At 40.5% G+C, this 12,340-nt stretch overlaps 1 protein-coding gene across 2 annotated transcripts in view; it reads left to right on the forward strand.

Moving 5' to 3' along the window:
- The first annotated feature begins 5,834 nt into the window (after positions 1–5,834).
- BCAR3 (BCAR3 adaptor protein, NSP family member) overlaps positions 5,835–12,340 on the forward strand; it is a 93,557-nt gene continuing 87,051 nt past the window's right edge. Inside the window, exon 1 of one of the 2 annotated variants that reach the window (XM_034437305.3) lies at positions 5,835–6,517. The gene's annotated coding sequence lies outside the window, so the exon portion shown is untranslated. The remainder of the gene's footprint in view (positions 6,518–12,340) is intronic. The other variant, XM_087891112.1, reaches the window with a different exon arrangement.

The raw sequence follows: 12,340 nt of genomic DNA on the forward strand, positions 1-12,340 counted from the left end.
TATATAAAACGGAACAATCTTGGGGAAAGATATTTAAAAATGGTTCTGTTAGTGTTTCTTCCTAAGCAATCAAATCTTCTAACAAAGTTCAAAAATTCATATTGCTGACCAAGAAATATTTAGAAAGGTGCTTCTTAGGCTAAAACAGAGTAATTATCCCTGTGGTAATTGCAAAGCCCTTGGGCTACTGGTTTATGAACTCAGACAAAAAAAAAAAAAAAGCAGCAGCAATGGGGCGTTGTTTGGGATTACGGAAGACAACACAGCTACAAAACATCATAACCTGAGGCAAAACAGGGACTCCTCTCAGACAGCTGCTAGCATGTAGGAGTTGAGAAAAGTTGGTAGCAAGAGGGCATAACCTTGAAGAAAAAGGAATGAATCTGGAAATTCAGGTCCTGTAAGATGATGAAGCCTTTATAAATAGCCAATTGGTAAAAGAGAGGATTACTGAGAGGCTTTTAATTAAATCCAAAAAACAAAAGACAATGACTGGAGCTGGTGCATCTACACCTACTCACTCTTGGACAGGGTATAACTCCAGGCAGAGAGATTAAAGAAATTGATGCATGAAGTATTATGCAGTCTAAAATCTATATAAGACCTGTGTATGAGTTCAGCATCAAACCAAGCTTTCTCAGTCTGGTGCTTTCCAGACATGCTGGAATAGCCTGGGAATTTAGATCATAATACAGTAAGCCTATTCTGGGAAAAATTGTCTTCTGAAAGGCAGTAAGCTGGGGAACGCTGCTTCCAACCTAATATTCCTTGGTACCTTTCTATGGGATCGAAGATGAAAGGAGGTATTTAGAGAAGATTATGCAGATGTGTTCTTTCATCGGAGTTAGAGGGGACTGCAGAAGGACGAAAGCATTGTGGGACTGTCGTGCTGCAAACTCTGTCCCTTTTGCACATATCCGCAGTATTATAACACATGTACAAAAGGGATAGAGCTTTTTTCAATTACATTTTTCATTGAAAGATTTTCTTACTATAAATACAAATATAAATAAAGACAATGGAAAAAGGGGGAGGGAAAGGGGGGTGGAGGGAGTTGAAGTGAGGAAACAAAAGAAACAATAAGTGATTTCCAACTTCTTTAAATGGTTCAGTAAAATATTTCATAGTTATATCAAATTTTAACTCATATCAAATAATAACCATTAGCCATTTCTATAGTAATAATTCACTTAATCATCAGAGTGAGATTTTTATCCTGCTGCTACAATACTCTTCTCATAATTTGATTTCCCATACAGAGATCTCTGCATTTTGTTGGAGACTAAGTAAGGATTTGAGAAAGGAGTTACTGTAATTTGAGGGTGGACAAGTTTCAAGCCTAGTGGAACTGTTGTTTCTTGATTCCCATTAGAACCTCACAGTCTATGTCCCAATGCTAGATTCCAATCAGGATGTATATGTCTAAAATTAAGCACACATTTAGCCAAAGATCTTTTCCATTGACTACATGGTAGAAGAACAGGTGTTTTAGTTGCAGAAAGCCCAAGTTCAATAACTTATTTATTTATTTATTTATTGTTTATATTTATATACCGCCCTTCTCCCAAAGGACTTGGGGCAGCGAACAGCTAACAGATAAAACACAAGAAATACAAAATTTAAAAAACAGTATTAAAATCCAATTAAATTAATTTGGCCCACAATTAAAAGCACCCCTGAATAAGACCCATAATTAAACAATTTAAAAATTAAAACAATTTAAAAGAATTAGGCCAGCCCGGCTTGTTGGAATAAAAACATCTTTAGGGCATGGCGAAAGGTGCAAAGATCCGGGATCCGCCGTATCTCCGGGGGCAGCTCATTCCAGAGGGTAGGTGCCCCCACAGAGAAGGCTCTCCCCCTGGGTGCCGCCAGTCAGCACGTCAGGATAGAACAGATATCATAGTGAGATGCTGCTGGTCAGTGTGATAACATTAAATCAGCCAGTTTGAGTTTGTCTGCATGTCTCTCTAAATTAATTTCAAGGATGCCTCATTAACCAATGTTTAAGGTCATGCACTCAGCACACAGCCTTCCTCCCAAAGCTAGGGCCAACTAACTTTGTCTCTTTCTGCATCAATGTGGGTGGGAACAGTGTTTTCCATCTTTTCCTGACACAAGCCAGCATTCTTGTTTCAATGATATCTATGCTTCAGTAGTCATCGAGCTGATGATTCAGCAGGAGATACAGGCAGTTCTCAAAGTACGACCACAACTGACCCCAGAATTTATGTTGCTAAGTGAGACATTTGTTAAATGAGTTTTGCCCTATTTTACAATTTTTCTTGACACATTTGTTTAGTGAATCACTGCAGTTGTTAAATTGGTAATATGGTTGTTAAGTGAATCTGGCTTCTCCATTGACTTTGCTTGTCAGAAGGTCACAGAAGATAATCACATGACCCCTGGACACTGCAACCGTCATAAATATGAGCCAGTTTGCAAGCATACAAATGTAAATCATGTGACCATGGGTATGCTGCAATGGTCATAAGCATGAAAAATGGTCACAAGTAACTTTTTTCAGTGCATCAGCAGCAGCAGCTCAGTGACGATGCAGTCCAGCTCCTGTTGGCCACTTTGATTAGGCAGTCTATGACAGCCTTGTTAAGTTTTAATAATTTTGTATTTTCTTTTTTATCTGTTTGCCATGCTGTGAACCACCCAGTCACTGCTACAATGAGATAGGTGGCATATAAATAGAATGAATAAATACATATGTCAAGGTTCAAAGCTGATTCCTGGCTCAAACATCTGGATCAGCACAGCCCAAAAAGCAGCTAAAGAGAGGAGTGTATGTGTGTATTTCATGTAGGACAGAGCTGTCAAACTTGCAGCCCATGGGCCGGATGCGTCACACACTGGCCACGCCCATGCCTGGTTTAGCATAGGGGGAAAAAAGACTTGATATGTCACGTGACGCTGCCGTGATGATGTGAGTTTGACACCCCTGATGTAGGAGAAAAAACCCCTAGCTTCCTCTCTGCTCCTTCATGACTACACACAGATAATCCTTGTCACCTATTGTTTGGGCTGTTTTTGAATGCAGGTTTTACTGCTTTTCTAGAAAAGTTGTGAACTCGTGCTCAAACATAGGCACAACAATAAATGATTGGCAGGATGATTGAACAGTGAAGCAGAAAAGTAAGAGCTGGTTTACACAACTCATCCATCAACCAGACAGCTGATTCCCAGACTGGGAAAGGGTGATAGGTAAAGAGGGAGCAAGGTCCAATAAGTAGCTAAATCTGTAGGTCTATCTATCTGTCAAAACCATGGGCGGTCACTGTCATGCTGTGACTGGCAGATTGTTCTCCTGGTGCTTGAAAAGGGATGGAGATGGACGGAGAGGAAATGCAGGCTTCCATGCATGGGAAATAAGAATAGTATCCTTCAATTGCAAGTCAGAACAGAATTGAGACTGGCAATGAGGTCAGCAAAATCTATGCCGGAGCTGTTTTCTTGGACTCAGAAGAAAAGACAACACTTCACTTCAACCATCAGGAAGAACCTTTAACATTTAGATTTACCTAAGCTTGTGCAGTGTATGATGTCTTATCAGAAATAGGTAGATGCCTTATTTGTTTATTTATTAAATTTATATGACATTTACCTCATCTATGATCTTAATTTGCATGATATATAGGCCACCATTCCCCACATCGTGTTCACATTTTCCTGTGAGAATCTGGGTGAATAATATTCTCTCCCAAGATTTACAAACAAGGAAATTATGCAATAAGACTTGAAACAGTTTGCAACTTTTTTTTTTCCGGGTTGAGGCTGCCTGTTATTTTTACTTCTTACTTTTTTCCCCTTATGAGAGGGGAATACAATATTATTAAATATTGTATGGTTTGTACTCTCAGATTTATAAAATAACAAAATGTTTATAGTTTATGTGATTTCTCCCTTCTTTTTTCCTAACACTTAAGACATTTAAAAGATTTTCTTCCAAATGTGGTTTTATGATATCTAATCCTTGAAATTATAATTTAACTGTATGCTTAATCATAAGAATTTCTGATGTTCTCTTTTTCTTTATCAGAGCTGAGAGAAATAAACTGGAAAAGCTTGCTTCTTTTTTTCTGTTAACTGTGATGTATCATGGGTACAAATGTGACTTTTTAACCATGGTTTATGATATCAGCAAAAGTGAGAAACTATGACTTTGGCTTGTTTCATTCACCCAAGAATGGAGAAGCTATGGCCTCAACAGATTGAAAAATCAGTGACATAGAGATGTGCTGAATTACAATTTCCAGTGTCCCACATCTCTTTTCCAGCAAATTCTGGAGTACTACAAATTCTCCAACCTTCCAAAGCCTAATCTATTGTTAAGCTTATCTATAATTGTCCAGATTTTAGACAATGCTCTGCAAGTTCTTTTCCTTTCTGGTTGATATCCCAATCACCTTGTAATGGCTTTCCAACTATCATTTCCTTTCCTTTTTCTGATGAACAACAACAACAAAAAAACCAGAGCCAACATACACAAGATAATAAAAAACTTATTTCCTCCAAAGTTCCTTTTTAACTACAAGTAGCCCTCGATTTACAATCATTCATTTAGTGACTGTTTGAAGTTACAATGGCAATGAAATGAGATATGACCAGTTTTCACACTTATAACCGTTACAGCATCCCCCTGATCATGTGATCAAAATTCAAGCACATGGCAACTGGCATGTATTTATGACAGTTGCATTGTCATGTGATCATCATTTATAACCTTTCCAGCTGGTTTCCAACAAGCAAAGTCAATTGGGGAAGCCAGATTTGTTTAATGACTGCATGATTCACTTAACAGCTGCAGTGATTTCCCTAACAACTGTGGCAAAAAGATCATAAAATGAGGCAAAACTCATTTAACAACTGCCTTGCTTAGCCACAGAAATTTTGGGCTCAGTTGTAGTCGTATGTTGAGGACCACCTGTATGATGTTTGAAATCCTCACGGTTAAGACTATTTCCAATAGAAGTATCCTTTTGAATAGTGCAGATTCAAATTATGTGAGATTCATCAACTAATCAAAACCTGTTAATTAGTAAGTCTAAATCACAATTCAATATTACATATAATAAGTCAGTTTTAAACTGCTTGATGCATTGTTTCAGTAACTACTGATAATGTTAAATCATGGTTTAGATACAACAATGAGAATGGTTCAGAACATGCTACCTGTTCATCCTGTTGCCAAATCTGTGATTAGATTGACAAACGGTTTAGATTAGATCTTCTCCTCAATAAACGGCAGAGCCTGCCATAGATTGCAGCACAGCAGTGCAATGAGCTATGGGAATCAACCAACTTTCCAAAGTTGATGGATGGTGCAAATTGCCCTTTTCCAGGGTAGCAAAATACACAGAAGCTGTTTTCTTTTGTTGGCTGCAGTTAAAGGACGCTTGGCCCGCAACGAACTCTTGGCTGGCACGGAGAGGATGTTGTGACACATTCTCCTGTGGGCATTGGATGCCAGGCAAGGGAGGGAAATGGACTCACTGACACCCTGCCACTTCCAACTGCTTAGTTGAATAATTATTTATTTTATTTATTTTATTTTATTAGTTTGATTTATATGCCGCCCTTCTCCGGAGACTCAGGGTGGCTTACAATGCTTTTAAGCAATTAAAAATTAGAACTGGCAGTAAAAAAAAATTTTTTTTTAAATCTCTTTTTTTCGTTTGGGGAGAGGAAAGACAATTATTTTAGACGTGGAAGACTGCAGAAAACACTTTCCAAAAGAGCCCCAGGTAAGAGGAGGTCACCCTATGCAAATGACAATCACGTAGAGAGGGCCACCGCCGCCACAGCCCGGCGCTGGGGCGGAAGCCGAGCAGCCCTAAATCACTCTGGGAAGGCCGGTGCCCGCCTTGTTCTCCGCCCTCTTCACTGTCTGCAGCTGCTGCCCGACTTGGCAGCGGGCAACCCCCGGCGTCGCTCGCCACGGTGTGGGATCGCTTCGGGAGTGGGAAACCCCGAGCGAGCCGCGGGCGACGCTTCTGCCCTGGCCTCAGCGGCTCGCGCGAGCCACCTTTTGACTGGCTGCCAAAAGACCCGGGACGAGCTCGCGCCCCATGGTGCGCGCGCGCGCGCGCGCGACAGAGAAAGAGCAGCTCCCCTTCGCTGGCAGCGGTGCACGAGCCCCCTCGCGATGTTCCTCCCGCCCCCCCTCCCTCTCCTCCAGGCAAGGTAAGAGCGACGCCGCCTCCTGCTTGGCTTTGCAAATGCCCGGGATGAGGACGGAGCCGGTCTGGGAAAGAGCGCAGCAGAAACTCAAAGACAGGTTAACTCGGAGGAAGAGTCCTGGCTGTGCTGCTGCTGCTGCTGGTTAAGCCACCCAGCGTTGGTCCGGCTGCTGATCGCGAAGTTGCGAGTGTTGTTGTTTTTTTTCCTCCTGGACCGAGGGATGGATTGACGGATTTCGCCGGGAGTTAAGTGGTAGCAGGAACTCGTGGAGACGAAAGCGGACTGAAATAGTTCATTTTTCTTCTCTTTCCTTTTCCTTTACGCAGAAGTAAGTGATTCGGAATTCAGAGCGGGGTTCTAATTTGAAAATCCGGGGTGGTTTTTTTTATTTTTATTTTCCTTCTGTGTGTTCTGAAATAGCGGTTTTTGATAGAACTTTGAGAACAGTTTATCTACCCATTTATGCAACGCAGGCTATTCATATCGTCTTTAATGCTGGTTTGGGAGTCAGTCTGGACTAGAGGTTAAGGCGCTGGATTAGCAGGAGCTGAGTTCAAGTGTTGTCTTCGGCACAGACGCCACAGACTGGGTGACTTTAGGCGAGTCAGCTTCCCTCAATGCTAGGAAGAACGCAGGGGCGAATTTCTGAAAATGTTGGCTACCAAACTTCGGGGACTCCTTCGGGAGTCAAAGAAATGATAAAATAATAATAATAATAATAATAATAATAATAATAATAATAATAATAACAACAACAATAACAATAATAACAATAATAACAATAATAACAATAATAACAATAATAAATGATAATGACGATACCTTAACAGTTCCTAGGTCCTTGGTTAGGACTCGAACTGCTGAGCTATTAACCAGCCTCAAAGGCTGTGAATCTCACTAAAGATTAACCAATAATAATAATAAAAATAAACAACTAGTTCAGTTGATGCCTGTGCATGTCTACCCAATGTCCCACTAAGATTATTGAGGTAAATATCCAGAAAACTATAGAATCAAATTTAAAAGTTTCCAGTTCAATTACTAAAAGATTTGGATGCTGAAAAGATAGTTCCTCCTTTGGTTGGGCATTTTGTGAGTAAAAATGGAGAGTATGTGTTAAGGGCTGTGGGCATAAAAATTGTGCATACTTTCCCCAACACAATTACCGCAAAGACTGATGTATGATGGTAGGTGAACTCTGATGACTAACAACAAGGAAAGACTGTTACACTGGAGTGAGCTGATCATTTGATATATGGAAAAGAGAAGGGTGGATTTTTGGGCTCCTTGTTAGAAGGACTCATTTAAAGATGTTCTGAGTTTTAAAAAAATATATTAGGAACGTGATATAATGGCAAAGGGCTGATATGAGTCATTTAAACAATTGGCATTCCCCCCCCCCTCTACTCACAGATTGCATACTTTACTGTTGGGATAATTGGCTAGGTATTTGTAACAAGCCAAAACGGGTTTGGTGAAATGGTATTTTAAATTTGATTTCAGGATTTATAATAATAAATACTGTATGATTCATAATGAGATCCCCTAATATTGTGCCCTTCCCTACAGTAACTCTTAGTCACTGCCACAATCATAGTTTTTCCTGCCTCTCTTTGTTATTTTGTGTCAGATTTTAGATTATAATGTCCTTGGGAATTGTTCTGGGATGGGTTTTTGATTTATTTTTTTTTTGTACTCCGTAAACTTTGTATGGCACAGTAGAAACAGCATAGATAATACTGATTGGTATCAATGTTCATGCTTTTGCTGTGTCTTTTTTTCTCATCCCCCCCTCAATAAACCCCCACCCAAGATGTTGAATTTCCAATGTATCTCTTACACTGGTTATTCAGGAAATTTGTTTCATGTTTGTGTTTTTGTAACTGGTAGTGATTAATGTGACCAAAATGAACTTTCCATTTGGGAGAGGTTAATAAAAGAGATATTTGCTTCATTAACTGTCAACTGTTGTATGTATTGAGGTGTAAGAGTGCCTTTAAAAACATATCAAATTAAAAAAAAACTACTATGGAAGTTGAGATGCAATGGAATTTTCCCATGAAGGCTCCCATCTGATTTTTTTCCCCCTTGTAAACTCAGCTGGCTCCAAAAGCCGAATAAACAAGGTATTCTTCCATGAAGTACAGTGTACACCCTTAGAAATTTATTTATTTTATTTATTGGTTCGATTTATATGCCGCCCTTCTCCGGAGATTCAGGGCGGCTTACAATGCGTTAAGCAATAGCCTTCATACTTTTGTATATACCTGCTTCGTAGGGCTTTCAGCCCCCCCAAGCGGTGTTCTTTTTTTTTTTTAATACAAAGTCAGCTTATTGCCCCCACAATCCGGGTCCTCATTTTACCTACCTCGGAAGGATGGAAGGCTGAGTTAACCTTGAGCCTGGTGAGATTTGAACTCACAGTAATTGTGCTACTTAACAGCACTTTAGTCCGCTGCGTCACCAAGGCTCCCTTTAAACATCTTTAATTGCTATAGTTGCTATAATTGCTATAGTTAATACTAATTAATTTCTATTCTTGCCACCCCTTTATTGCCTAGCTTGCGTTTTTGTTTCAATAAAATGGACTGTGGTAGCCTCACTATCATTTTGTATCAGTCTCTCTAGAAGATAGGATTTTGGGAGAAGAATAGTTGTCTATATCACTCAGTTTGGAAAGTTGGTAAAGAAGAATGACTTATAACTCGGCTAACCATATTGTTTTGTTTGTTTGGTCAAATTTTATTTTATTTTATAAAATATTTTATAATGAATCGCAGGTTGTGTTTATTTTAGAGCAGTGTTTCTCAACCTTGGCAATTTTAAGCTGTGTGAACTTCAATTCCCAGGATTCCTGGCTGGGGGAATTCTGGGAGTTGAAGTCCACGCAGCTTTAAGTTGCCAAGGTTGAGAAAAACTACTCTAGAGAGCAGGAAGAAAGAGGAGAAGTCTTCTTCTCTGGCTATGATTCACCCTGAACTGTTTCTTTTCATTTACGAAGGACTGATACAAATCTTAAGCTGCCAGACAACAGAAAGGATTTAGAGAGCCATTGTGAGCTGTTGATGCTAAAGCAATACTTTATCTCTAGAGATACGGACAGCTGGAATTACCATGATTTTAAAATCAGATTGAAAACTGCCTTGGATGCCATTGTGAATATGTTTTGTCAACCTCACCTTTGTTATTGGGGCAAATAGAGGCCCCAATAATTCTGAACCAGTGGTGAAATCCAATTTTTTTTTACTACCGGTTCTGTGGGCGTGGCTTGGTGGGCGTGGCAGGGGAAGGATACTGCAAAATCTCCATTCCCACCCCACTCCTGCGGGGAAGGATATATTGCAAAATCTCCATTCCCACCCCACTCTGGGATCAGCCAGATGTATTTGCCAGTTCTCCGAACTACTCAAAATTTCCACTACCGGTTCTCCAAAACCTGTCAGAACCTGCTGGATTTCACCCCTGTTCTGAACCCAATCCAGATAAATTGAACATGCTTAAAGTCCCATAGGAGGCATTTTAACTATCACTTTAACTCCGACACTTAAATCATTTTGCCTCGAATGTATTTTGCCCCAAAAGCATTCCAATGTGGGTGATGACATTCTTTCCCTGATTTAATTGGATGAGTTAATAAAACATGGTCTGATTACACCAATAAGCCACTTTTAGTGGGATTCATTATTTTCCTTTCCCTCTCGTCCATCCCCCTCTGAAAGTCCATTCTTTCCAAAGGTATTTAGGTTTACTGAAAGTTAGTTGGCTGGAAAAGTTCACATAGCGTATCCATGACAACTCTCAGAAATCAGGGTGACTGAATGGGGTGAGAACAATGGATGGACTTACCATGCAGAAGAAAAGAAAGAAGTCCGTCTAGGGATGGAGAAGGAGACCACAAGCTGCACTCTTATTATTTATGATCTATAAATATATTATTTAAAACTGTGCAATGGTAAATTACTGCTGTTATATTGCCAAGAGGACAACACGGACATGAATTGAACTGGCCTCAAAGGATGTTTTCTATATCACTACATTATATGTAAGCAAATCTTTTAGGAGCTTTTGTTGAGGAGGCTATTCTAATTTAGAATAGAGGTGAAATAACTAAACCTTAAAGATTACAGGATTTTGGCAAAAGCTTTACTGGTCTAGATGTCATTCATTTTGTCTGTATGTGGGACGTACCACTTTATACCACAAGTAGGCACTGATTTTCTTTTTCTTCTCAGCAAATTTGGTAGAGTCCTATTGGCCATACATGCAGTGGTGGGCCGGTAATTCGCCCAAACCGGTTTGGGCCGTTTGGGTGAATTAGTTAAATTGCTGACTGGCCCTGCCCCTTGCAGGAGTCCCCACACGCCCCATTTTGGCTCGCAGGTAAGTGCAGGTAGGCCTCCTAAGCCTAAAACGGGGCGTGGGGGGGTGCAGTGCCCCCCCCCATGGCCTGTTTTTGCTCCCAGGAGGCTTCAGGGAGGCCTACTAGGCCCAAAATGGAGCGCGGGGGGGGGGAAGTGCGTCCTTCCCCCCTGCAGCCCGTTTTTGCTCGCAGGGGGATGCAGGAGGCTGAGTGCTGCCTGTCACACCCCCTGGCCACGCCCACCATGGCCACTCCCACCCAGCCAGTCATTAGGGCAGAGAACTGGTTGTTAAATTATTTGAATCCCACCACTGCATACAGGGTAGGACCTAATACAGGTAGTCCTCTACTTATGACCACAATTGAGCCCAAAATTTCTGTTGCTAAATAAGACAGTCGGTAAGTGAGCTTTGTCCCATTTTACGACCTGCCTTGCCACTGTGAATCACTGCAGTTGTGATGTTAGTAATACAGTTGTTAAGTGAATATGGCTTCCCCGTTGACTTTGCTTGTCAGAACGTTGCATGGGGGGGAAATCACATGATCCTGGGACACTGCAACCATCATAAATATGAATCAGGTGCCAAGTGTCGGAATTTTGATCACAGGACCATGAGGATGCTGCAATGGTTGTGTGAAACATAAATCACTTTTTTCAGTGCTGTTGTAACTTTGAATGGTTACTAAACGAACTGTTATAAGTCGAGGACTACCCGTAGAATGTCTCACATTTCATGTAAGACAGCAGTTTTGTGCCAACATGGCCTAGCTCTCAACCACTTGTTTTTCACAGTCATTTCTCTTGTTGGATTTATTTTGCCTATGAACAATTCTTTGAAACTGCAAAGCATGTACTCCTTATTTTTGAAATCCTTCAATGAACTTACTGTGGCTTTTGAATATTTTTCCTTGGTCAACAGAAAAATGTTAGGTATGCAATGTGACACCTGTCGAATTCTTCCACCCACTGATATTTTTTTTTAAAAAATTGTTGTAATATATAAAATGATTAAATGGGTGGCTGGACTGCTGGACAGCAAAGCCCAGCCAACTTCCTGCATCTCCCTCATTTACAAGACTGTTCTTAAGAGCCCTGGTGGCGCAACAGACTAAAGCACTGTTATTAACATCAGCTGCCTGCAATTACTGCAAGTTCAAATCTCACCAGGCTCAAGGTTGACTCAGCCTTCCATCCTTTCTAAGGTAGGTGAAATGAGGACCCAGATTGTGGGGGCAATAAACTGACTTTGTGGAAAATATACAAAAGTATGAAGGCTATTTCTTAACCCATTGTAAGCCGCCCTGAGTCTCTGGAGAAGGGCGGCATATAAATCAAATTAAAAAAAAAAAGATATACAGGCATTTGTTTGGCAGTGTATGGTGGATGACTGTATCCCTATATTTCATCTGTGTGTGACCCTCTGCCTCTCCCTCAAAAGACCAAGATAAACTGGGATGCGACCTAACATCTCTGGATTGTTTAAGTGGCAAGAAGCAACTCTTACCAGCTTAATTTATTGTAAATTGTATTTTTGTACTATTTTGTAATTGGCACAGCCCGCTTTGCTAACCATTTCCTGAGAGGAGTTATGACAGGTTTACACAATTCCAAATGTATTTAGCACTCCAAAATATTTGCCTAACCCTAGACAGTCACTTTATTTCAAATAAGTCTGATTATAAAACAATGTAATTTGGATAATTCTGACCAGAATTTCAACTGTTGGGCTAAATTTACGATTGCTAAATTCTCAACAAATCAGAGCCCTAAAAGTTGTGCAGGTGAAAAGT

Source organism: Pantherophis guttatus, chromosome 3, assembly GCF_059756535.1.
Source record: "Pantherophis guttatus breed Tessera chromosome 3, ASM5975653v1, whole genome shotgun sequence".
NCBI lineage: Eukaryota > Metazoa > Chordata > Lepidosauria > Squamata > Colubridae > Pantherophis > Pantherophis guttatus.